Source organism: Chiloscyllium punctatum, chromosome 48 (assembly GCF_047496795.1).
Source record: "Chiloscyllium punctatum isolate Juve2018m chromosome 48, sChiPun1.3, whole genome shotgun sequence".
In the NCBI taxonomy this organism is placed as follows: Eukaryota; Metazoa; Chordata; class Chondrichthyes; order Orectolobiformes; family Hemiscylliidae; genus Chiloscyllium; species Chiloscyllium punctatum.
The window spans coordinates 26,387,789-26,415,715 of record NC_092786.1 but is presented as its reverse complement, the minus strand read 5'-3'; positions in this window follow the sequence as shown (position 1 = coordinate 26,415,715).

Genomic DNA, 27,927 nt, shown 5'->3' with positions numbered 1-27,927 from the left:
GTGAAGTGCTGAGGTGCCCATCCTTGATGGAGATGTATCTGTCCAAGAATGAGATAGATAGTGGTGAGTTTGATGGTGGAATGAAACTTGTTGATATCACTATGTAGTTTTTTTCAGTGACTCCTCACTATGCGTCCAGAGGAAGAAAATGTCGTCAATGTATCTGGTGTATAGTGTTGGTTGGAGGTCCTGTGTAGAGAAGAAGTCTTGTTCGAACTATGCATGAGTATGATTGCATATTGAGGTGCAAATTTGGTCCACCTGGCTGTTCCATGTGTCTGAATGAAGAACCAGTGGTAAAGAAGGCATACAGCATACTTGCCTTCATTGGTCAGGCATTGAGGATAAAAGTTAGCAAGATTAGCAAATGTTGCAGCTGTAAAAGACTTTAGTTAGGCCACATCTGGATTATAGTGTGCATTTGTGATTGCCATGTGGAGGATGTGGAGGCTTTGGGGAGGTTCAAACAGGTTTACCAGGGTACTGCTGGATTGGAATGTATTAGATATAAGGAGACTTTTGAACAAACTTGGATTGTTTTCACTAAAGCATCGGAGACTAAGGGATGATCTGTTAGAAGAATATAAAATTATGAGAGGTACAGTAGGGTGGATAGTCAGAGTTTTTTCTCCCAGGATGGAAACATCAAATTCTAAGGGCATAGGTTTAAGGTGAGAAGCCAGAAGTCTAAAGGAGATATGCCAGGAAATTTGTTTATACAGAGGGTAGTAGGCGCCTGGAAAGTGCTGCCAGGGGAGGCGCTAGAATCAGATATAATAGCAAAGTTTAAGAGGCATTTGGACAGACAAAGAATGGGAAATGTAGAGAAATATGGACCTTGTACAAGCAGATGGGATTAATTTAGAATGGCAGGCACTGCAGTGCAGTACTAAGGGAATGCTTCACTGTCGGACTTGCTATCTTTTGAATGACATGTTAAGATTCCAAGGCACTATTTCTAAGCAAGGCAGTTATTTGGAAAAGCAGAGCCTAAGGTATCACTAGGCCACATTGTGTGATGTCTTCCAGCCAATGTGCGATATACCTTTAAGGGGCACGCTCATGATATCATCACTTCACATGACCTAATGGGATAACAGTCTCAGTCTCCATTGTAGGAGAAAGTGAGGACTGCAGATGCTGGAGATCAGAGCTGAAAATGTGTTGCTGGAAAAGCGCAGCAGGTCAGGCAGCATCCAAGGAGCAGGAGAATCGATGTTTTGGGCATGAGCCCTTCTTCAGGATTCCTGAAGATGGGCTCATGCCCGAGACATCAATTCTCCTGCTCCTTGGATGCTGCCTGACCTGCTGCGCTTTTCCAGCAACACATTTTCAGCTCAGTCTCCATCGTACTGAGCTCTGACCTTGGCAGCATGACATGCTGAGGGAACTGTGCATGTGAATTGCTCAGCTTGGGCCGAAGTACATAAGTACATTATGTGGAGACCAGGGCATTGAATTCTTCATTGCTCCATGGCTCCCAGCATATTGTTATACTGTGGGAATTAACATGGGCTAGGAACAGGCAGGTGGGGCGAGTTTGGTTTGGGATTGTGATTGGCGTGGACTGGTTGGACCGAAGGGTCTGTTTTCGTGCTGAGTGATTCTATGACTCTGTGAGTATCACAGTGTGATGTCACCAGGTCATTAAACCATGTCATGTCACAGATGGGTGACAATGAGGTCACTCCAATCAGACCCTATGGAATAGTGTAGGTTAGATGGGCTTCAGATTGGTTCGACAGGTCGGTGCAACATCGAGGGCCGAAGGGCCTGTACTGCACTGTAATGTTCTATGTTCTATATGTTCTATTTTTCCGCCACCTCCAAACAGACCCCACCACCAGGGATATATTTCCCTCCCCACCCCTTTCCACCTTCTGCAAAGACCGTTCCCTCTGTGACTACCTGGTCAGGTCCACGCCCCCCTACAACCCACCCTCCCATCCTGGCGCCTTCCCCTGCCGCCACAGGAATTACAAAACCTGTGCCCACTCCTCCTCCCTCACCTCCATCCAAGGCCCTAAAGGAGCCTTCCACATCCTTCAAAGTTTTACCTGCACATCCACCAATATCATTTATTGTATCCGTTGCTCCCAATGCGGTCTCCTCTACATTGGGGAGACTGGATGCCTCCTAGCAGAGCGCTTTAGGGAACATCTCCGGGACACCCGCACCAATCAACCACACCGCCCTGTGACCCAACATTTCAACTCCCCCTCCCACTCTGCCGAGGACATGGAGGTCTCCTTCACTGCCGCTCCCTCACCACCAGACGCCTGGAGGAAGAGCACCTCATCTTCCGCCTCGGAATACTTCAACCCCAGGACATCAATGTGGACTTCAACAGTTTCTTCATTTCCCCTTCCCCCATCTCACCCCAGTTCCAAACTTCCAGCTCAGCACTGTCCCCATGACTTGTCCTACCTGCCTATCTTCTTTTCCACCTATCCACTCCACCCTCCTCCCTGACCTATCACCTTCATCCCCTCCCCCACTCACCCATTGTACTCTATGCTACTTTCTCCCCACCCCCACCCTCCTCTAGCTGATCTCTCCACCTTTCAGGCTCTCTGCCTGTATTCCTGATGAAGGGCTTTTGCCCGAATTGTCGATTTTACTGCTCCTCGGATGCTGCCTGACCTGCTGTGCTCTTCCAGCACCACTAATCCAGAATATTTATCCCTCAATCAACATTACAAAACCAATAGTCTAGTCATTGTCATACTACTGTTGTGGAAGATTACTGTACGTAAATTAGTTGTTGAGTTTCTTGCATTACAAAAGGGACCTCACTTCAAAAATAATTCATAGGCAGTGAAGTACTTTGAGACATTAATTCATTAATAAAAGCACTGCACAAATTCATGATTTTCTTTGGAGTTTTGTACTAATCTATATTTTGATTAGGGAGAACACAAAGGCATTTTACACTCATATGAGGAATAAGAGAATAGTCAAAGAAAGAGTAGGGCCGATCAGGGAATTTGTGTGTGGAGTCTGAGGAGGTAGGGGAAGCCCTAAATGAGTTTTTTGCTTCTGTCTCTGTGAAAGAAATGAACATTGTAGTGATTGAAACCTTTGAAGAGTAGGTGTGCATGCTGAAATGGATAGAGATAGAGGAAGCTGATGTGCTGAAAATTTTGTCAAACATTAAGATTGACAAGTCGCCAGGCCCGGACCAGATTTGTCCTCGGCTGCTTTGGGAAACGAGAAATGCAATTGCTTCGCCACTTGCGAAGATCTTTGCATCCTCGCTCTCCACTGGAGTCATACCTGAGGACTGGAGAGAGGCAAATGTAATTCCTCTCTTCAAGAAAGGAAATAGGGAAATCCCCGGCAATTACAGACCAGTAAGTCTCACGTCTGTCGTCTGCAAGGTGTTAGAAAGGATTCTGAGGGATAGAATTTATGACCATCTGGAAGAGCATGGCTTGATTAAATGCAGTCAACACGGCTTTGTGAGGGGCAGGTCATGCCTCACAAGCCTTATCCAGTTCTTTGAGGATGTGACTAGAAAAGTTGATGAGGGTCAAGCTGTGGATGTGGTGTATATGGTCTTCAGCAAGGTAGTTGATAAGGTTCCCCATGGTAGGCTCATTCAGAAGGTCAGGAGGAATGGGATTCAGGGGAACATAGCTGTCTGGATACAGAATTGGCTGGCCAACAGAAGACAGTGAGTGGTAGTAGAAGGAAAATATTCTGCCTGGAAGTCTGTGGTGAGTGGTGTTCCACAGGGCTCTGTCCTTGGGCCTCTATTGTTTGTAATTTTTATTAATGACTTGGATGAGGGGATTGAAGGATGGGTCAGCAAGTTTGCAGACGACACAAAGGTTGGAGGTGTCGTTGACAGTATAGAGGGTTGTTGTAGGCTGCAGCGGGACATTGACAGGATGCAGAGATGGGCTGAGAGGTGGCAGATGGAGTTCAACCTGGATAAATGCGAGGTGATGCATTTTGGAAGGTCAAATTTGAAAGCTGAGTACAGGATTAAGGATAGGATTCTTGGCAGTGTGGAGGAACAGAGGGATCTTGGTGTGCAGGTACATAGATCCCTTAAAATGGCCACCCAAGTGTCAGGGTTATTAAGAAAGCATATGGTGTTTTGGCTTTCATTAACAGGGGGATTGAGTTTAAGAGTCGTGAGATCTTGTTGCAGCTCCATAAAACTTTGGTTAGACCGCACTTGGAATACTGTGTCCAGTTCTGGTCACCCTATTATAAGAAAGATGTGGATGCTTTGGAGTGGGTTCAGAGGAGGCTGCCTGGACTGGAGGGCTTATCTTTTGAAGAGAGGTTGACTGAACTCGGACTTTTTTCATTGGAGAAATGGAGGAGGAGAGGGGACCTAATTGAGGTATACAAGATAATGAGAGGCATAGATAGAGTCGATCGCCAGAGACTATTTCCCAGGGCAGAAATGACTAACACAAGGGGCCATAGTTTTAAGCTGGTTGGAGGAAAGTATAGAGGGGATGTCAGAGGCGGGTTCTTTACACAGAGAGTTGTGAGAGCATGAAATGTGTTGCCAGCAGCAGTTGTGGAGGCAGGGTCATTGGGGACATTTAAAGAGACTGCTGGACATACATATGGTCACAGAAATTTGAGGGTGCATACATGAGGATCAGTGGTCGGCACAACATCGTGGGCTGAAGGGCCTGTTCTGTGCTGTACTGTTCTATGTTCTATGTTCTATTTTGTCCAACTCAAGACCTTTTTTAATTCACTCAAGCAATGTTAGCGTTTCTGGCTCGTCCAGCATTTATTACGCATCCTGACTGCTTTGGAGAAAATAGTGATGAGCTGACTTCTTCAATTACTACAGTCCATTGGTTAAGGGACACCCATAATGCCCTTCTGGAGGGACGTTTGACCCAGCGACTCTGTAGGAACAGTGACGTATTTCCAAGTCAGGATGATGAGTGGTTTGGTGGGAATCTTACAGGGGGTAGTGATCCCAGTATGTGCTACCCTTTCTCTGTTATTGATCCCAACATGGACCTTGACTCTTGGCTGTTCAGCCTTCCCCTTCAGAATACCCTTTGACCATTCCGTGACATTCTTGATCTTGGTACGCAGAAGGCAACACGTCATCCTGGAGTGATATTTAAGGTTGCAGAAATGCCTGTCTTTTCCCCTCACTAATAAGTCCCCTACCAGTACTCTCCTTCCACAATTCTTCTCCACACCCCACACCCCTCAAGTAGCTGGACCACCCTCAGTGTCATGGCCTTGTCTCTGGATGGCTTCCACAGAGGAACACCACTCTCACTGTTTTCCAAGACCAAGAAACATTTTGTGAGTGAGGTACACTCAGGGATTTCCAGATGCCACACTTTGATTCTGTTGAAGCAGCTCCACCCCCTGGATCTGTCTGATTCTGGACATACCTGGTCAATTCCCACATTATTGGGTAAATTCAGTGTTGCAGCTGGAGGTTAGATTAGCTCAGTTGGCTGGATGGCTAGTTTGCAAAGCAGTGAGATGTCAAAAGTGTAGGTTCCATCCATGAAGGACTTAAATTCTCCCCTTGCTCAAGATGTGGTTACCCTCAGGTTAAATCAATACCAGTCATCTGTTTCTAATGAGAGAGCAGCCATGTGGTCTGGTAAGGCTATGACAAGTTGATTGAATTTTGCAGCTGATCAGCTTGACTAGAATCATAATTGGGTCTGGAGCACAAGTCTTCAGTCCTGTTACTGAAACGTTGACAGGGAAAGATTAAACTTCTATTCACTGAAATTTAGAAGAGTAAGAGATGAATTAATTGAAAAGTATAAGATCCTGAGCAGACTTAACTGGGTGGATCTCAACAAGCTGCTTCCTCTTGTGGGAAAATCGGGAAGTGTGGGGGCCTCTGTTTCAGCTTAAGATGGAGATAAGGAGATAGCTTTTCTCAGACAGACATGAATCTTTGGAACTGTCTTCCTCTAAAAGATGGTGTAATACTTTTACTCTTGGGAAGCAAGGAGGTGACGGTTAATGGGGTACGTGGGGCTGAGCTTTCAGTTAGATTAGCCACAATTTTATTTAATGTTGAAACACGTGCAATGGGTTGAGTGGTTGACCACTGCTCCCAATTCATTTTTTCATATGTTCCTTCATGAAGGAAATAGCCACTCTGCATCTCCCTCCTCAAAACCCCTCAGGAACTTACACGTTTCAATAAGGTTACCTCTCATTCTTCTAAATGCCAATGGTAGAGGCCAAGACAGCAATCTTTCCTCATAAGATAACCCACTTCATGCCAGGAATCAGGCCAAATCAATCTTTCTTAAATTGCTTCTTTTGTGCAAGTACATCCTTTTCCAAAAAAGGTGTCTGTCTTCCAGATGAGATCTCACTAATCTCACTTGTACAGTTGCAGTAAAGTTTCCACTGACCTTCTATTCCCCCTGCAGTAAACATCAATATTTTATTTAGCTTCTTAATCACTTGCTCTACCAAAATTAATGTTTTGTGATTCATGTACCAGGACACCAACATCCTTCTGTACCTAAGAGTTCTACAATTTTTCCCCATTTCAGTAAAATGCTGTTTTTTTCTGTTTCCTGTCAAAGGCAAGTTCACATTTTTCCATGTTATACTTCACCTACCAACCTTTAGCCCACTGACTTAACCTGTGTATATCCCTTTACACTGTCTACCTCCTCTTGATAACTCACTTTTACCAAATAATGGATTGACCTCAAATGTTTTTGAAGTGAATGGTGGTAGCTGATTTGCAGTTTTCTTTCCATTTTTTGTTTACAGTGAGTCAATTGGAGTGGTGGGGCTGTGGGACAAATAAGCCAGGAGCAGAGAGGAGGAATTGTGAATGGATGGAGAGGATGGGGCCTGTAGACAGAGGTTGTGCAAAGAATGTAGGAATTTTTTTCAATTATTCATTCACAGATGAGGGCATCACTAACTAGGCCAGCTTTTATTCCTCATCCCTAATTGCCCAGAGGACAGTTTAAGAACCAACAACATTGCTGTGGGTCTGGAGTCACATATAATGCCAGACCAAGTAAGGATGGAAGTTTCCTTCCCTAAAGGAACCAGGTTGTTTTTTCCAACAATCAACAACAGATAATGGTCATCATTACACTCTTAATTTCAGATTATTTTTTCTTAAGTATGGAGGAATTCAAACCCAGGTCCCCAGGACAGTACTTTGGTCTCTGGATTAATATTCTAATGATAATACCACTAGGTATTTCAACTCTCCTTCCCATGGGGAGTGTTAGAAGGTCAGACAGATATTCAAGATGGGAGACTGGAATGGTCAGCAGGATGATCCATTAGATTTTATAGATTTGTTTAGATTTAGGTTTAGGTTTTATTGCCACTTGTACTCAAGCATGGGCTACAAGAGTGCACTGAAAAGTCCAAAGCCTTGCGAGTGGTAGTGAAGACTGGTGTGCCCGATGGAGGTCAGCAGTGGTAAAGGCAGCTGACAAGCACAAGTGGGTCTTAGCCAGCGTGGGTGAAAGCATGCCCAGGGCAGGGGAGTGTGAGCCCTCTTGGGAAAAGCTCAGTTTGCAGCATTTGCTAGCCCCATGGCTTGAAAAAGGAGTTTAATCTTTGATTTTTTTAACTTTAGTTCTTTATTTTTCCACCTTTATTCTAAGAAGACTATAGTGCTGAACTTTTTAACTTATTTATTTCTTTTTCTACTTCTCTAACTCAGAACTTGTATCTAGGTACATTATATAATTTCTGACTTGGAAAGATATCACTGACTTAACAAAACATGGCACCACAGAATGTGGTGAGAATGTGACACATTGTCATTAGGGTGAGGAGGCATTTGTGATGGAGGGGAAAGTTAGTTGCTGGGGTGAAGTGGATTTACTTGGAGGTGACAGAAGGAACTGTTGTTTCTCTTGGCCAGACTCGGAATAGAAATTTCCATTCTAGAGAGCCATCCTCACATCTCTGAAGCCTGGAAAATCCAATTGGACTGTGTTAGGATAAAATGGAGAAAAAGAATTGAGGCACATGGCCTCATTAAGATATTTAAATGAGCTGATTGGTTATCCACATGTCCATCCCAAGTTCATTAAAATTGAGTTAGAGGCAGGTTGAGGTCATGATTGGGATTTTGAATGCTTAAAACTTCCAAGTAAACCAATCGAATTTTGTGAAGTTTAAGTTCCCCATTGCATATCTGCAGATATGCAAAATATCTTTAAGACACATGCTCATGATGTCATCATGATATCTTGACATGATTGTATAAAGGTCTCAGTCTCCATCTTATTGAATTCTGCCCTCTTGCAGCGTGATGTGGAGGTGCCAGTGTTGGAATGGGGTGGACAAAGTTAAAAATCACACAACACCAGGTCATAGTCCAATAGGTTTATATGGAAGTACTAGCTTTCAGAGCACTGGATCATAAGACACAGAATTTATTGCAAAAGATCACAGTATCATGCAATTAAAATGATGTATTCAACAAACCTAGATTGCTGTGAAGTTTTTCGTCTTTTAGAATGGGGTTGCAGGTTTCGCTTCACTAATATGTAAATCCCAGAATTTCTTTCAAGTTAAATTCTCAAGATAACTTAAGATTTTATTTTTAAAAAGGTGACATCTCAGCTCAGACAATGCATTAAAGCTGCGAGGTTAGAATCTGTCTGTACCCCAACCTTGAGTCAGACTGATTCTATTTCCAAAATAGGAATTTATAAAATGTTATATGGATTAACTTCCTGAATTGCTTGCCTGCAGGTTGTACGTTTTGAGCAAAAATAGAATGTATCTACAAATACAATTCTGCAAATGCAAATTTTCAGATCTTGCAGCATGACACACTGAGGGAAACATGCTCTAGTACATCCACGTTGCTTGTCTTGAGTCCAGATACACAATGCCTGTAATTCTAATGTTCTCATGTAGATACCAAGGGCTGTAATAAAAATTCATTGAGTTTAAGAACCACATCTTATGTTACAGGAGCTAACATAGATGTTACATTGTGATGGCTACAGATCACTAGTTATCACATTATATCATATAAATCAGTCTTTTTGTTAGCACATTCATGGGATGTGGGTGTTTCTGGCTGCTTCCTCATTAGAGACAGACAACTGCCCATGGATGTTTCTATTTCTGTTATTATACATCTCTAATTGCCATGACGAGGGTGGTGATGAACTGTTTTCTTAAATTGTTACTGCTGTTGGTGTTAATGGTCACCCGCATTGCCGTTAAGGAGGGAGTTCAAGGATTTTGACCCAGCAATACTGAAGGAACAGTGATATATTTCCAAGTCAGGATAGTGAGTGGCTTGGTGGGGAACTTGCAGATCATGGTGACTCATGTATCTGTTGCCCTTGTTCTTCTAGATGTAAGTGGCTGTGGATTTGGAAGGTGTTATCTCAGGAGCCTTGGTGAATTTCTGCCGGACATCTTGGAGATAGCACACACTGCTTGGTACAATATGTCAATTGTGAATGGAATGGACGTTGAAGATAGTGGATGTGGTGCCAATCAAATAACCTCCTTTGTCCTAGGTGCTGTCAAGCTTCTTGAGGTTTGTGGAGATGCACCCATCCAGGCAAGTGGAGAGTATTCCATCACACGCCTGAATTGTGACTTGTAGATGATGGACAGGCTTTGGGGAGTCAGGAAGTGAGTTGCTTGCCATAGTATTCCTTCTCTTGTTGTGTTTATGTGGCTAGTCCAGTTTCTGGTCAATAGTAACCCCCAAGATGTTGATAGTGGGGTTGAGGATAATGCCATTGAATGTCAAGGGACATTGGGGAGATTCTGTCTTTTGGAGATGGTTATTCCCTGGCACTTGTGTGATGCAAATGTCACTTGCCCCTTGTCAGCTCAAACCTGGATATTGTCCAAGTGCTGCTGCATTTGGATGTGGACTGCCTCAGTATCTGAGGAATGGTGAGTGTTGCTAAACATTGTGCAATCATTGGCAAAAATATCCACTTCTGAATTGATGTTTGAGGGAAGACCATTGATGAAGCAGCTGAAGGTAGTTAAATGATCATAAAGGAAGTTATACAAACTGACCATAGCTTCTTAATCTTTCAGAGATGCTGGGGTTTAAAGCTGCTATCATCTACTGTTTGGAGGACATCCCCAATACTGGATACTTTGATGTGATCATCAGCACTCCAGGCTCTCTCAGGCTATACTTTAGCACAATCCAGTACTACCTTGGTACACAGGATAGTCCGAACTTTGTCACACTTATGGTAGATTGGGTCACATTGTGGCCAATTACAACACTAAAGAGAAAGTTGTCACAGTCTCTGAGGCGGCTTCCTCATTAGAGACAGACAACTGCCCATGGATGTTTCTATTCCTGTTATCCCAGAGCTGAGATGTACTGGCTGCTTTGTCATTTTCATTTTTCAGGAGCTTGCATTTCTTTTCCTCCAGCTTTTAGAGATGCCACCTTGAGCTTGCGAGCAGTAATCTCTGTCGCTCATGTCAGAGAACAGCTACCCCTTGCTGTTCATCTGGGAGGTGATTAAGTCTCTCCTTGGCCTCTCTTCTTCCTGACATTCTTCATCAGCTGACATTCCCTCAGGTGTCCTCCTGCTGGCTTGTCCTCCATTGGATCAATCTGGGAAGGAGATGCAGTTCAGGGGCAAGTCTTTGTTGAGATCTCACTCTTCCCTTGCTTTTTGTTACCACTGTGTGTCCTGCTTTGCTCTGTTCTCCTCATCATACAGGGCCTGGCGAATGGATGGTTGTGTCTGCCTGTGCTTCCTGGGTCCTCACCCTGTGCGTAACTGGCAGTGTTTGGGCAGCTTTTGTACAGGGGAGGCCCTGTTCCATAAAACAGATTACAGCACTTAGTCTGCTCACAGTGCTTTGTCTTGTGACCTTCCGACTTGATGCTATTGTTAGACCAGTTTCTTGCTGGCAATGCAGGGTGATACAAACAGCACGTGAACCTCTGTGGACTGGGGTTACCATGAAAGACCCTGACTTTTCAACTTTGCTCATCACCTGAGATGTGGTGACCCTCAGGTTAAATGCACTAGCAGTTGTCTGTCTCTGACACAGTGAGAGATGCATGATGTCTTCAGTAACTGCTGCAGACAGGGTGAATATAGATAGCTTTTTCTGCCCCAGGGTAGATTTCCTGTTTGTGTCCCAAGCATTCTCACTCAGAAATTCTGACACCAAATCAGGGTTCTTTACTGAATCACACAATTCAGCCCATCGTGCCTACACTGGCTTATTCAATGAGCATCATTACCTATTGCCAATGTCCTCCTTTATCCCATAAAATTGGACATTGTTTTTATCCAAATAATCATCAAATGCCTTCTTGAGGGTTTCAATTGAATAGCTGCAAGAGCATGTCAGAGGTGAGGAATACTGGTCAAAAATCAAACTGACACCAGGTTATGGTTCAACAGGAAGCTTTCAGAGCTCTGCTCCTTCTTCAGGCATGTGATAGAGAGGTATAAGACAAAGTATTTATAAGCAAAAAGTTAACAACTTTAAAACTAGCTGCCCTTGTTGAATCCTTTAATCAGTTAGGAAGTAGACTGCAGATTAAAATGCAAAATCCAGGTTCCTTTCAAGTCTTTGTCCCTAGATAATTAAATGTTTTATCAAATACAAGAGGTGATCCCACTTCAAATCTACGTTTTAAGCTGAGATCTGGTTTTATTTTTTCGACAGAAAATGATCTTGAATGAAATAATTTGTGTGTTTGTGTGTTTGTGTGTGTGTGACCATTAGACATAGGAGCAGACATTTGGCCATTCAGACAATCAAGTTTGCTCAATCATGGCTGAGGGAGAGAGGGAGTGTGTGTGCATTTGAGAGAGTGAGTGTGTGTGCATGTGTGTGTATATGTGAGTGTGCATGTGTGAATATTTGTGCGTGGGAGACGGTCTGTGTACGTGTGTGAGTGTGTTTGTGGGAGTATATAGTGTGGTGGGGTTACCTAAAGTGTGACATGAATGCAAGATCACGGTTGAGTTGGTTGGGTATGGAACTTAGCTATCAGCTTCTGTTCAGCGATTTTGCGTTATCGCATATCACGAAGTCTGCCTTGGAGGACACTCACCTGAAGATTGGAGGCTCAATGTCCCAGACTGCCAAAGTGCTCCCCCACTGGGTGGCAACTCCCCTGTGTGTTGATTATTGTGTGGTGACCATTCAACCATTTTCGTGGTGTCTGCAAAGTCTTGCTAATATACCATATCTTGAGACTTCTTTTCCTGTATCATATAAGATAGACGACATTGGTTGAATCACATGAGTACCTGCCGTGTACATGTGTGATGGTAGTATCCATGTCGATGATCTGACATGGCCTGTTGAGGTTTCCATGGCAGAGTTGCGTGGTATTGTGATTGTTGTTGACATGAAGGCTGGGTAGTTTGCTATGAACAACAGCCTGTTTAAGGTTCGGCGGTTGTTTTTTGAAGGCAAGAAGTGGAGGCGTAGGGAAGGTTGTGACGAGTATTAATCGTCATCGACGATGTGTTGAAGGCTGCGAAACGTGGCCTAGTTTCTCCACTCAAGTACGAGATGATGAAAGGTACTTTCTCGGTTGTATCCCATGTTTATCTTCTGAGGAGATCATTATGGTTTCTTGCTGTGCCATGATGGAATTGGCAATCGATGAGCTGAGCACGTGTCCTGTTCTTATGAGTGCATCCTTCAACAACTTCAGGTGTCTGTTACATTCCCCTTCATCCGAATAGATCCTGTGGATGTGGAGGGCTTGTCTGTAGGGGATGGCTGTTTTAATATGTTTAGGATGGAAGCTTGAGAAGAGTAGCATCGTGAGGTTACCGTCGGCTTGTGGTAGAGTGAGGTATTGAGGTGTTCGTCTTTGATGGAGATGTGTGTGTCCAAGAAGAAGATTGAATCTAAGGAGTAGTCGATAGTAAGTCTGATGGTGGGGTGAAACGTGTTGATATCACTGTGTAGTGTTTCAGTGATTCCTCGCCATGATACCAAAAGAAGAAAATGTCATAGAGTCATAGAGATGTACAGCATGGAAACATTCTTTTCAGTCCAACTTGTCCATGCCAACCAGATATCCTAATCTAATCTAGTCCCATTTGCAAGCAATTAGCACGTTTCTCTCTAAACCCTTCCTATTCACATACCCATCCAGATATCTTTTAAATGTTGTAATTGTATCAGCCTCCATCACTTCCTCTGGCAGCTCATTCCATGCATGCTCCATGCTCTGCGTGAAAAATTACCTCTTAAGTCCCTTTTAAACTTTTCCCCTCTCTCCATAAACCTATGCCCTCTACTTCTGGACTCCCCCACCCCAGGGAAAAGACCTTGTCTATTTACCCAATCGATGCCCCTCGTGATTTTATAAACCTCTGAAAGGTCACCCCACAGCCTCTGACACTCCAGGGAAAACAGGCCCAGCCTATTAAGCCTCTCCCTGCTCAAATCCTCTAACCCTTGCAACATCCTTGTAAATCCATCGTCAATGTATCTGGTGTATAACGCTAATTGGAGGTCCTACATAGAGAAGAAGTCTTGTTCAAACTTGTGCATGAAAATGTTGACACATTGGGGTGCAAATTCTGTGTGTCTGAATGAAGAATCGGTTATCAAAGGTGAAGACCTTGTGGTCATGAATGAAACGGGATGAGTTGTAGGATGGAAATTGGCAGTTGTTAGTATTGAGTACTGAGGTTGTTTCAGTGGTGCCACCATTGTAGGGATGCTGGTGTCAAGTGCTAGAACGACCATTGGGACTGGAAGTGTTCCTGATTCGATTGGTCCTTTCTGCTGCGTTTCTATAGGAAATCCGTGGTGTCAAGACACAAGCTGGGTGTTCTTTGCACAATGGTTTCAAGATGGCCTAAACACAGCCAGAGAGGTTTACGCACGTGCACATACACACACACATACACAGACACAAACACACACACACACATATGCACACAGCACACAGACGCGCGCACACACACACAGACGCAAACGCACACACACACATACTGAGACACACACACATACACACAAAGACACACACACATATACATAAACACAGACACACACAAACATACAAGCACACACTCACACACACACACACACACACACGCAAATGCACTCATACACACATACAAACACACACATACAAACACACGCACACACAGACGCACACTCATGCTCACTCACACACACACACACACGAATTATTTCATTCAAGATTCTTTTCTGTCAGAATGATAAAACCTGACCTCAGCCAAAAACATACAGATTCAAAATGGAACCTCACACCTGAGATATTCACCTCTACAGTGTGAAAACAGGCCTGTTGGCCCAACAAGTCGACACTGACCCTCCGAAGAGTATCACACCCAAACCCGTTCCCTTCCATTTACCTAACCTACACATCCCTGAACACTGTGGGCAAATAGCATGGCCAATTCACCTAACCTGCACAGCCTTGGACTGTGGGACGAAACTGGAGCACCCGGAGGAAGTCCACACAGACATGGGGAGAATGTGCAAACCCCACACAGGCAGTCACTTGAGTTTGGAATCAAACCTGGGTCCATGGCGCTGGGAGACAGTAATGCTAACCACTGAGCCACCTTGCTGTCTTCTTGTATATTGATAATTGTCTAGGGACAAAGACTTGAAAGGAATCAGGATTTTGCATTTTAATCAGCAGTCTACCTCCAAACTGATTAAAGACTTCAACAACGGCAGCTAGTTTTAAAGTTGTTAGTGTTTTGCTTATAAATACTGTGTCTTATACCTCCTTATCAGACAACCCCTGAGCAAGAAGTGAAGCTTTGAAAGCTTGCAATTTTAAATAAACCTGTTGGACCATAACCTGGTGTTGTATGAGTTTTGACCTTATCCACACCTCTCCAATGCTGGCATCTCGACATAACAGCTAGAAATACTGTAATGAGTAACTCGCCTCCTGACTTCCCAAAGCCTGTTCACCACCTCCAAAGTACAGTGTGATCGAATACTCCCTACTTTCCTGAATCAATGCAGTGCCAAAAACCCTCAAGAAGCTTGACATAATCCAGGACAAAGCAGTCCACTTGGTTGACACCACATCCACAAGCATACACTCCATCTATCAAAGCAGTGTACACTATCTACATGATGCATTGCAGAAATTCTTCAAAGGTCTTTAGAGAGCACCTTCTAAACCCATGACCACTTCCACCTGGAAGGAGAAGGGCAACATATATATGGGACCATCACCAATTACAAGATTCCCTCCAAGCTACTTACTCCTTGGAAATATATTGCATTCCTTCACTGTCACTGGGTCAAAATCCTTGAAGTCCCTCCCCAAGAGCATTGTGGATTTACTGACAGAACAGGACTGCAGCAGTTCAAGAAGGTAGCTCACCACCCCTTCTCAAGGGCAACTAGGGACAGGCAATAATGCGCAAAAAGGCTTGAAATTGCCTCCATCACATTTCCAGGCAGGATATTCTATACCCTAACAACTCACTGTGCGAAAAAGATTTTGTTTCACTCTAGATTATTTTTGCATATTGCTGTAAATCTGTGTCCTCTTGTTCTTGTTCCTTTTCCAAGTGAGACCAGCTTCTCCCTATCTACTATCTCCATCCTGTTCATGATTTTGAAATGATCAGACCTGCTCTCAGCCTTCTTTCCAAGACATTCCCGTCTTTTTCAGTCTACGATCAGAGCTGAAGATCCTCATCCTTGGAACCATTCCTGTAAGTGTATACTCTGACTGCTGCCTTCTGCTGAGCCCAGAAAAATTAGGGCTTCAAAGGGGATTATTCGGATTGGAAAACTGTAAAACCCCTTATGAATTCACGATTTTATGCTGACCAGCAACCAAAGAGAACATCAAGATATTCTTCATCATCAAAAACTGTTGAGAAGCCAAGAGAAAGAAAAAGAAAATAATGGGCTGAATTGTCCCAACTCCAGAATAGCTGCAGAACCTGTTCCTGCTACAGATGAGGAGAGGTCAACATCAAGGAGGATCTTCAGGAGATGAAGAGTCAGCAAGCCTTGCGTTTCTGCATCGGAGGCCTCCAAGGTAAGTTTCTAGTCCAGGGTCTGCTCTATGGTGCACAGTGAGATGTGCTGGTGTTTCTTCTTCCAGAAGGTGCATTGGAAGACCTCAGTGATCAGTAACTTGAAGGAAAAAGACAGTTCAGTAATGTCAGCACAGCCTGATATATTAAGGATTAGTAAATCCTTTTAAGCCAGACTGTATGCCATGAAGCCCATCAACAGCACAGTGTCCCAGACCCTCATGTCCATTAACACAAAGTTCTTCATACATGGAGAGTCTGGATAAATTGCAGACATTGTTTGAGGTGAAAAAGGCTCTTTGAGGTCTCCCTGAAGTGACTTTCAGCTGGCTGGATTGGATTTGATTCTGCATGACTGGATTAAACTCGACCCACAGGAAGTCTGCAAAGTGCATGTAGGATCAATGAAGAGAAGTATTGTCACCCTCAACCAGTGGGGACAGGAGCAAGGAAATCAGATATTAACAAACCATTTCACTACTCAACAAGATCTATAAGATTCCTGATGAAGGGCTTTTGCCCGAAACACCGATTTTCCTGCTCTTCGGGCGCTGCCTGACCTGCTGTGCTTTTCGAACACCACACTCTCGACTCTAACCTCCAGTATCTGCAATCCTTACTTTCACCTCTATAAAAGTCTGTCCAACGTTCTTGACAATTCGATCAGCTGTGGTCTGAAGGCGGTGATTCACCCTGACCAGACCCATACTGTGCCCACTTGAGTGTGACAAAGAGAAAAAAAAATTATTTAAATGGTGATATATTGGAATCTGTGTGTCCTTGTACACCAGTTAACGAAACTAGACAGGCAGATGAAACAAATTATTGGAAGAGAAGTGGTATTTTGGCGTTCACTGCAAAATGATTTGTTCTCAGAAGTAAGGATACCTCTCCGCAGTATTGGGTGCAGTTTTGGTCTCCCGACCTCAGAAAGGATATACTTGTCATAGAGAGAGTGTAGTGGAGGTTCACTGGGGCATTCCTATGAGGACAGATTAAATTGACTGCATTTGTTCACGAGTTTAGAAGGATGAGAGGGAATTTGATTGAAATGTATAAAAAACTAACAAGGTTGGATGACTAGGTGCAGGGAGGATCTTTGGTATACTGGAACCAGTGGACACAGTCCCAGAATACAGAGTAGACCAGCTAGGACTGAGATAAAGAAAGTTTAGTTTTGAGAACAGAGTGGATAGGCTGGGTTTGTTTTCCTTGAGATATACAAAACTATGAGAGGTATAGACAGAGTAGATTTTTTCCCCATGGCAAATGTGTCTATGACCAGAGGGCACAAAGAGGAGATCTGAGGAAAATCGTTTTCTACCCAGAGGGTCATAGAAACATGAAATGCACTGCTTGAAATGCAGGTACTCTGGAAATAGTTAAGAAGCATCTGGATGAGTACTTTGGCATAGACATAATGGGCCAAAGGTCCTATGCTGTATGATTCTACGATTCTATGACTCTCATCAATTTAGTTTAGTGAGAAAGGAATCGTGGTTAACCAGTTTACTGGAATTCTTTGAAGGAGTAATATGTTGATGGACTGAACTTGCCATTTAACAATGTCTCACATAAAAGCTATTGGGCAAAGTAGGAGCTCACAGTGCGAGGATAGCATACTAACATGGATATACGATTGGCTGGCTGGCAGAGAAACAGAGAGCATGGATAAATAGGTGTTTTTCAGATTGGTAGAATGTGGCAAGTGGAATCCCATACGGTCTGTACTAGGCTGTTGACCTTTTACAATTTATGGGAGAAAGTGAGGACTGCAGATGCTGGAGAACCGTCACCCTCCTGCTCCTTGGCTGTGCTTTTGCACCACCACGCTTTTGGACTCTTTTACAACTTATATCAGTGATCATCAACAATGCCTAAAGAGAGGATCAAAGGCATGGTGGCTAAGTTTGCAGATGACACAAAGATAGGTAGGAAATAAAATGTTGTAAAGAGGACATAGTAAGAATGTGGACTGATATAGAAAGTTTAAGCCAGTGAACAAAAATCTGGCAGATGGAGTACATTTTGTGGGAAAATACAAAGATGTTCACCTTGGCAGGAAGACTAAAAGAAAGCAGAGTGTCATTTCATTAGTGAATGCAGAATTCAAAGGTAAAGAGAGATCTAATTGTTTATAGTGCATGAGTCACAAAACATTAATACTGCAAGTTGTGAAAAAGTCTCATGGAATGCTATCCCTAATTCTGGGCAGAATTGCACATCAAAGTAAGGATGTTTTGCTTCAGTTACAGAGTGTTGGTGAGACCACATCTTAAGTATTGTTTTGGTCTCAGTTAGTCTCTTTATTTAAAGAAGACAGAAAGGTTTTGGAAGCAATTCCGAGGAGGTTTACCAGTCTGGTACTGAGAATAAACAAGTTGTCTTAGGAGGAAAGATTGGACAGGCTGGTCTTGTTTTCCCAAGAGTTCAGAAAAGTGAAGGGTGAACTGATAGAGGTTTATAGCATCTTGAATGGTTTTGACAAGGTGGAAAGGATGTTTTGTCTTGTACATTTATTACGATGTGTCAGGGCATATTCAGGCAGAATGCTGGTTTCCCTTGCTTGCATGTAATTAGTTTGATTCCTTAGAGGTAAAGCTTTCGAATAGAGGTAAAGGGAATGTTGTGACATGGTGTACATGTATCTTTAAAAGAATTCTTGCTAAACTGCTATCAATCGTTATCCACTGCAACACAGAATGTGCTATTGTAGTCCCATGACTCTGTGCTCGAGATCAGACACGCACATAGTGTCCCGGTTAATATTACACGTATATCGTATTCAAATAAAGAACTCACATTGTTGTCTTCCCAGTCCTTGTCATATGACTGGTATGCTTGCATTGCACAGAAGGACGTAACCCACTCCCTTTCCCCTGTAGCACTGACACTTTTTTTAAAGCCACCTTTTCAAAGAAGTTGAATTTTTTTTCTTTCTTTTTCCCTCAGAAGTGTTATCACACACAACTGAACATCCCCCACCACCAGAATCACCATAACATTTTTTTTTGCCTTTTTCTTAATTACTATACATCACCAGTAAAAACACCGACATAGCCACTCAATACTTGCATGCAAAATGTGTTATGAGCAATGCAAGCCATCAAAAGTCATGGAAGAATACTTTCTCTATTTTTTTTAATCTTATTTTTCTAATCATTATATGCCTCTGGAGCAGGTGGGACTTGAATTCTGGTCTCCTAGCCCAAAGGTTAGAGACTACCTCGGCATCACAAGAGGGTCCAAAGCCTTTCCCTGCAATGACTTGTTAACTCCCAATCAGCTGGTCACTACTAGTCAAGATTTTTCAATTAGGTGGTAGCTCCTGAGATGTCGCGCTTGTTCTTAATAAATACAAATGAACAGCTTAATGGTCAGTCAGTCTCTTATCAATCCTCAGGATAACCATTCCTGCTGATTAATTCAACTCCTTTACCAAGATGCTGGCTTGGGAAAAATGTGTTGCTGGAAAAGCGCAGCAGGTCAGGCAGCATCCAAGGAGCAGGAAAATTGACGTTTCGGGCATAAGCCCTTCATCAGGAAGAAGGGCTTATGCCCGAAACGTCGATTCTCCTGCTCCTTGGATGCTGCCTGATCTGCTGCTCTTTTCCAGCAACACATTTTTCAGCTCTGATCTCCAGCATTTGCAGTCCTCACTTTCTCCTAAGATGCTGGCTTGACTTAAACATGGGCTAAACCGAATTTCCGTCTTAAGACTCTATTTTATCACTAAAGACGTCTTTAGAAGTGAAAATTTCTGGGCACAATCACACCTAGAAAATCCGCAATGCTGCAGGTAAAAACAAAAGTTTTACAAGAAATCTTCAACTTAACTGTACACTGGAAATTAGACCAGTTGCTGTTTCAAAATGCATTTTGAGATTTTTGGGATGAAAATAATAAAGAAAAATTGAATAAACCAATTTTGAGGGAAGAGATCATTACAATCTCTTGCCTTGATATGTCTCTTTGTGGATATGAATGCATATTATTTTAATATTGTCCATTGCATGGAAATTTATTTTGGAATTAGTTATTGAATTATTAATAATTGTGAATCATTTCTTACAGCCACAGTCTGAACTACAATTTTATTGTAAATATCCTTCAGCATTTGTTAAAACTGACTTAAACTGATATATACTGAGGAAATTTACAGTTGTCATTAATCTGATTGGTGAGGGGAATGTTAGTAATTAGCTGTTCAAGTTGTCAAAAAAGGGACAAGAAGACATTGCAAAAAATATTATAGACATAATTTACGTAGTTTGCTGCAAATTCAAGATAATCTTAATAGTATTGCCACTGCAGTGACCTTCCTCTGGCACAGATCCCAGATATTTCTCAGGCAAAAAGAGGAAGTAAACCACACATATTTGACAACTTGTCCACACCAGCTATATCTCCTTCAGTGGGACTGCTTACAGCAGTCTGCAAAAAATAAAGTATTAACATTGTTAATGTTTAAGATGGAGTTTTTAGTTTAATGGAATATAAACAGAGATGGAAAGCCCCTGCCATGCGTTCCTAGTTAACTCTCCATAAAACCCCTTATATGAATATCATCCACTTTTCTTAATGTTTATGTTGCCACATTTTTCCCCAATTACAACAGAGCGACAGGCAATGCAGCCTACTGTATTGTGCAATTGCTAGCTTTTTGATAGGAGATAGTGGCTGCAATGCATTCCCCACTTTTCTCATTTGTGCTGTACATTTTATCAGATTCTTATACTGAAATGTGTTCATATTGTATTTGATCTCCTAGCATCAAGAGTAAAAATCCTGAAGGGTGTCTTGCCCCTCCATCCCAAGGTAAAGCATATCACCTCGAACGTAGAACACTACAGGGCCTTCAGCCCATGATGTTGTGCCGAGCATTTCTCTTAATCTAACATCAACTTAACCTACACACCCCTTATTTTACTGCCACCCATGTGCTTGTCCAGCAGTTGCTTAAATGTCCCAATGAATCTGACTCTACTACCACCGCTGGCAGTGCATTCCACACACCCAACACTTTCTGCAGAAAGAACTGACCTCTGACATCTCCCCTATACCTTCCTCCAATCACCTTAAAATTATGACCCCTCGTGACAGTCATTTCTGCCCTGGGGAAGAGTGTCTGACTATCTACTCTATCAATGCCACTCATTACCTTAGAACATAAGAACTAGGAGCAGGAGTAGACCATCTGGCCCTTTGAGCCTGCTCCACCATTCAGTAAGATCATGGCTGATCTTTTCATGCACTCAGCTCCACTTAACCTCCCTCTTACCATATCCCTAATTCCTTTATTGTTCAAAAAAAATTCTACCTTAACTTTGAAACCCAGTGTCAACTATTTCACTGGGCAAGGAATGCCATAGACTTACAACCCTCTGGGTGAAGAAGTTCCTTCTCAATGTCGTAGCTTCACCTGCCAATGGAAACATCCTTCCTACTTTATCTTATCCATTCCCATCATGATTTTATATGTTTCCAATAAATTCCAATATATATAATCCCAGTTTATTCAGTTTCTCCTCATAAGCTAACCCCCCCCAACTCTGGAATCAGCCTAATGAACCTCCTTTGCACCCCCTCCAGTGCCAGTATATCCTTTCTCACGAAAGGAAACCAAAACTGCACGCAGTACTCGAGGTGTGGCCTCACCGGCACTTTGTGCAGCTGCAACATAATCTCCCTGCTTTTAAACTCAATCTCTTTAGCAATGAAGGACAAAATTTCATTTGCCTTCCTAATTACTTGTTGCACCTGCAGACCAACCTTCTGTGATACATGCACAAAGATACCCAGGTCCTTTTGCATAGCAGCATGCTACAACAATTTGCCATTCAAGTAATAGCTCTTTTTACTGTTTCTCCTACCAAAATGTATGGCTTCACATTTATTAACATTGTATTGCATCTGCCAGACCTGTGCCCACTCATCTTAGTGTCATCTGCAAACCTTGACACATTACCTATGGTAAAAACAATGACTGCAGATGCTGAAAACCAAATACTGATTTAGTGGTGCTGGAAGAGCACAGCAGTTCAGGCAGCATCCAATGAGCAGTGAAATCGATGTTTCGGGCAAAAGCCCTTCATCAGGAATAAACGCAGTGAGCCTGAAGCGTGGAGAGATAAGCTAGAGGAGGGTGGGGGTGGGGAGAAAGTAGCATAGAGTACAATGGGTGAGTGGGGGAGGGGATGAAGGTGATAGGTCAGGGAGGAGAGGGTGGAGTGGATAGGTGGAAAAGAAGATAGGCAGGTCGGACAAGTCCGGACAAGTCAAGGAGACAGTTACTGAGCTGGAAGTTTGAAACTAGGATGAGGTGGGGGAAGGGGAAATGAGGAAGCTTTCTCCCCACCCCCACCCTCCTCTAGCTTATCTCTCCACGCTTCAGGCTCACTGCCTTTATTCCTGATGAAGGGTTTTTGCCCGAAACGTCTATTTCACTGCTCGTTGGATGCTGCCTGAACTGCTGTGCTCTTCCAGCACCACATTACCTATGGTACCCAACTCCAAATCATCTATATAAATTATAAGTAACTGCAGTCCCAACACTGATTCCTGAAGCATACCACTAGTCACTGAATGCCATCCAGAATAGCATTCGTTTATCCCCACTCATTGCTTCCTGTTAGTCAACCAATCCTCCATCCACACTAATAGTCTAGCCATAATGCCATGCATCCTTTTCTTATGCAGCAGCCTCTTGTGTGGCACCTTGTCAAAGGTCTTTTGGAAATTGAGGCACACCACATCTACTTGGTCTCCATTGTCCACCTTACTCGTAATGTCTTTATAGAATTCCAAATTATTTGTTAAGCATGACCCATGCTGCATCTGCCCAATGGGACAATTTGTATTGAGATGACCTGCTATTTCTTCTTTAATAATAGACTCAAGCATCTTCCCCACTGCAGAGGTTAAGCTAACCAGTCTGTAATTCCCTATCTATTGTCTACCTCCCTTTTTAAACAGTGGCGTCACATTTACTCATTTCCAATCTGCTGGAACTGCCCCAGAGTCCAGTGAATTTTGGAAAATTACTGCCAATGCATTTGCTATTTCTCCCACCATCCCACCTAGGATGCATTCCATCAGGGCCAGGAGACTTACCTATCCTTAGCTCCATTAGCTTGCCCAACACTACCTATTCCGTAATAATAATTGGATTGAGGTCTTCACATCTCTTTGTTAATTACTGACATGTTATTAGTGTCCTCTACTGTGAAGACCAGCAATTACAAAGTCAAAGTGGGGAAGACTTACTTTGGATTTAGTAATGGAGAATGAACCAGAGAAGTAATAGTAAGGGAAAGGCCAGGCAATAAGGGGCGTGTGCACTGGACTCTTCTGTTTTCATCACAAAAGCCTTGCTGAACTCTGAAGGATGGCGAAACATTTCCCCTATGCTACTCCTAAAGTATCCACTACCTAGCCCAGGAGTGGATAAACATGACTGGAGTTGTCTTCTTCTTCCAAAGGAATTTGTCAAGTGAGTTAGATACCACTGATTAGTATTCATAATTCTACTTGCAATCTCTCATGTATTGTGTTTCACTGCCAACACTGTTAATGTGGCACTGTTACTTTTAGAGACCTTGGTCAGAGTGACAAAAAATGCTTTATTTGTAGATTATTTGAAGATGTCACAATTGGACATATAAATATCTCAGTGACAGTGTCACTCTGTTGGGTATTATATCCCAGATAGCAAACATAGTACATCACTGCTTGTAGGAAGGACAAACCTCAATTATATTCAATGTACAAAGTTAAAAATCACAAAACACCAGACTATAGTCCAACAGGTTTATTTGGAAGCACTAGCTTTCAGAATGCTGCTCCTTCATCAGGTGGTTGTAGAGTACACAATTGTAAGACACAGAATTTATAGCAAAAGTTTACAGTGTGATGTAACTGAACTTATACATTGAAAAATACCTTGATTGTTAAGTCTCTCATCTGTTAGAATGACCATGTTAGTTTCACTTCTTTCATATGCAAATCACAAAACATTTTTTGAAAAGTTACATTCTCAGGTTAACTGTAACAAATGGTAAAAACAATGACTGCAGATGCTGAAAACCAAATACTGGATTAGTGGTGCTGGAAGAGCACAGCAGTTCAGGCAGCATCCAATGAGCAGCGAAATCAACGTTTCGGGCAAAAGCCCTTCATCAGGAATAAAGGGTGTCAGCCCAGATAATATGTTGAAGGTGTTAGCCCCCTGTGTTCCCTGTCTATGCCATACTGTTTAAACTAATTCTAATCTAAAAAATGAGTTAACAGAGTCTTACATGGATCCATGCAGTTTTTGAGCAAAGTACAATGTAACTCTGCAAGTACAAATTCACCCCTCAAAGGTATATGTGAATGTGTGAATGTGTGCTTGTGTTGGACTATAACCTGGTGTTGTGTGCTTTTTAAATTTGTACACCCAGCTCCAACACCGGCATCTACAAGTCATACTTTCAATGTGTTTACTATGATGAATGCAGACTCATTATTTAATTCACACACTGCTAAACAATTACACTCAAATTAATTTCCTCTTGAAAGCATTTACATGCCTATGTAATCAGTAAAGTCGGCAAAAGTTTCCAAGGAACATCACTTCTGCCCTTTATCACAAATGGAGACAATTCTTCGTTTCAAAATAAAATTCCAGTTAGGGCTCCCTCAGAAATATGCAACTGTACTTTTGTTCAGATGTTCTTCCGGATATAGTGCTGTTCAGGAAAGGCCCCCTTTTCACAGCAGGCAGCTGCTGTCATCTGAAATGTAAACATTCTGACAGCCACTTGGCCACATGCTGTGAAATGTACACAAGGTTAGTGGGAGGTTAGGGTGCTGGGTGGGTAGGGTGTCAGATAAGTAGGGGAGCAGGATACCAGATGGATGAGGTAGGGGCCAGATAAATAGGGTTCTAGAAAAGTAGGGGAGCAGGTTACCACGTAAGTAGGATGTCCGTGGGTAGTGGATGGGGAGCCAGTTGAGTAGGTTGTTCTATTCAATTATGGGACATGCTGGCTGGGTGCTAGATAAAGAAGGTATGAGTTGAGTAGAGAATATTTTGCTGGTGCCAGACAACAAGGCGGCAATAAGTTAGGTCATGTTTAGGTTAGGTTGGGTTGGCTGGGGGAAATGGATCCAACAGGAGTCATAGCAGTGGGTTCGGAAATGTTCTGAGAAATGCTCCAAAAGTTAACTCTGCTTTCTGTCCACAGATGTGGCCAGACCTACTGAGTTTCCCCAGCAATTTCTGTTTTTGTGTGATGGGGGAGGGGGGCAGGGGAATGATGTTTTAAGTCAGGAAGCTCCAGATCCAATGGGGATGTGCTGAGAAAGAGGGGCCAGAGTGGCTTGGGTGGTGTCAGATTGAACCAGGTGTGGCAGGAGCTCAGTTTCCAGAGGGTCAGGTCAGACCAGATTCAGTGAGATGGGGCATAGGGAAGCGTCTCAAGGCAGAAAGAGCTGGGTCTGGTCAGATGGGGAGTAGATGGCCTCTTGGAAGGTCTGAAGGAGTATTTGGGTGATGGAAAGGAGAGAGATCCTGGAGGACTGTAAGGTGTCTGGGGACGTCTAGTTGGGAGTAAGGGAAAGTAAGTATGGGAAACAGTTGAATAGTCACTCAGGAGTAAGATTATACATTTAAGAGTCTATCTTTTCCTGAGTAACAACTTCGTTTAATTTAATCTGAACCTCCAAAGTCTCCGATTTAAAATGTATACTTTCTGAGGGTTCCAGGCTTGGAGGAACTGCTCAGTGGAATCTTCCACTTCCCAGAAAATTCCTTTGGATTCTACAGGGCTCCGCGTCCAACTCCTGTCCACGCTGGAATGTCAACAGTCCGACCATCAGATGTCAGCTCTCATCTAGAATATCTCTTTTGTTTCCTGACATTGTCTTCATTTGTTCTGTTCTCTACGCTTTTCTCCCTCAACCTTCTGGTCTACCCACACTGGCTACAATCCCTACAGTGTAGAAACATGCCTTTTGGCCCAACTAGTCCACACTGAGCCTCTGGAGAGTAACCTACCCAGATCCATTTCCCAACCCCATTACTCTACATTTCCCCTGACTAATGCACCTAACCTACATATCCCTGAACACAATGGGTAATTTAGGATGGCCAATTCTCCTAACCTGCACATCTTTGGATTGTGGGAGGAAACCAGAGCACCCAGAGGAAACCCACGCAAACACAGGGAGAATGTGCAAACTCCACACAGACAGTTGCCTGATGTTGGAATCGAACTCAGGTCTCTGGCACTGTGAAGCAGCAGTGCTAACCACTGAGCCACTGTGCCACACCCAATTTAAATCCCCAATTTGGGGTTATGCTCTTCCCACTTTACCCCAAGCCAGGTTTCATATTTTATTCAATTTAAGAAGCAGGTTCAGAGAGCAGAGCAGCTGCCTGCAGGTCTACCCAATTTAAACTGGACTATTATCATCTTTAGCACATTGATAATACAGGAATTTCCATTCTGATCCTTAAGATTACAGCATTTGTGGTTTTAATGCTTCATCTCCTTATCAATCTTTTTATTTAGAGAACCCTCAGGATAGGGATAATCGGTTGGTTGATTCTGAATTTGTGAAGCTGACCCAAGATGTCAGTGTCTTTTGTAAAAGACTTTGTCAGAACGTCGCAATCTATTCATAGCTAGAAGAGCTAAAATAAAACAACGTGCCTGGCGGCAGCAGAATGACTTGCTGTAATTATCTGAAATTCAGGTGTCAGGAAGGGAGCACATGGTCACTGTCTGCTCACCTGCCACTGACTTTGATGTGAGTGAAAGGCTGAGAAGGCATGTAGCTATCATATAACAGCCTTGTACTGAATACATCAGAGTCAATAAGCCTTTTAATATGATTTTATTTGATAAACACAGTCCAGAGATGAGGGAGTTGGACAAAGATAAAGGGTTTATAGATTTATGCTTTCTTCTGTTTTGTAGAGCCCTCCCTGCAGGGTGAGCCTAGCTTTCTTCCCAGTTTAGACACTGATTAATTGTAATTCTGAAAACAAGCCTAAAGATCATATCAGTGTCTCCGCTTTAGAAACTGGAAAATGACTGTGTTGTTAGTGTGTGAGAATCCTTGTTGAATCAATGCCCTTGTGCAAGGCTTTGAAAAACAGAATAAAGTTTACATTTCCTTATTGATGGAAGATAGGTCATCAGTGAGTGTGGTAGAATCACACTTCCTCAGGTATACTATCCCAACTCACAATTTGCACTCCATTCCCCATTTGATAAAGTTGACCATTTTTTCTGATGTTGACTTTCAAACCAAAGAAGGAATGTAGATTTCCAACATCCAAACGTATTTTACGTTTGTTAAGAGTGTGCAGTTGTTTCACTACAGCTGTGATCAGGATGCTTGTAGGATGTTCTGCTTCTAAGAAATCAGTTGTCTGATTACCATGTTATTTTTAGGACTGGACTCTTGATAGTTTTTATCAGTAGGAAAGCAAAGTCCTTGAAGGTAATGTCAACATGAGAAATACTTGAACATAAAGCTGAAACAGACACGTGGGCATTACCGTTTCTGTGTGAGCAAGTGGAGGGGGAAACTGAAATTGCTTCAAACAGCTGATAGTGAGTCAGTCTCACATTTTACAGAAACTGAAATAAAATTGACAAAGATGTGAAGTGGACTGTGGACTCTCACCCATTTTACACTGTCACACAAAGTTTTCATCCTTGTGATTGCACCCAGTAATAGGTAACAGACATTATTCCACCTATTGGCTGATGTTTTGCCTCCGATTTTCAATAATTATTAAAGGTGATGATTTACAATTTCCAGGCATTGTGATATAGCCAGCACCATAATGCACTGTCACAGCAGTGACATATCAAACTGCCCTTGATGTAAGGGACAGGCCACCAGAACATTCCTTGGCTAGACCTCACATTCT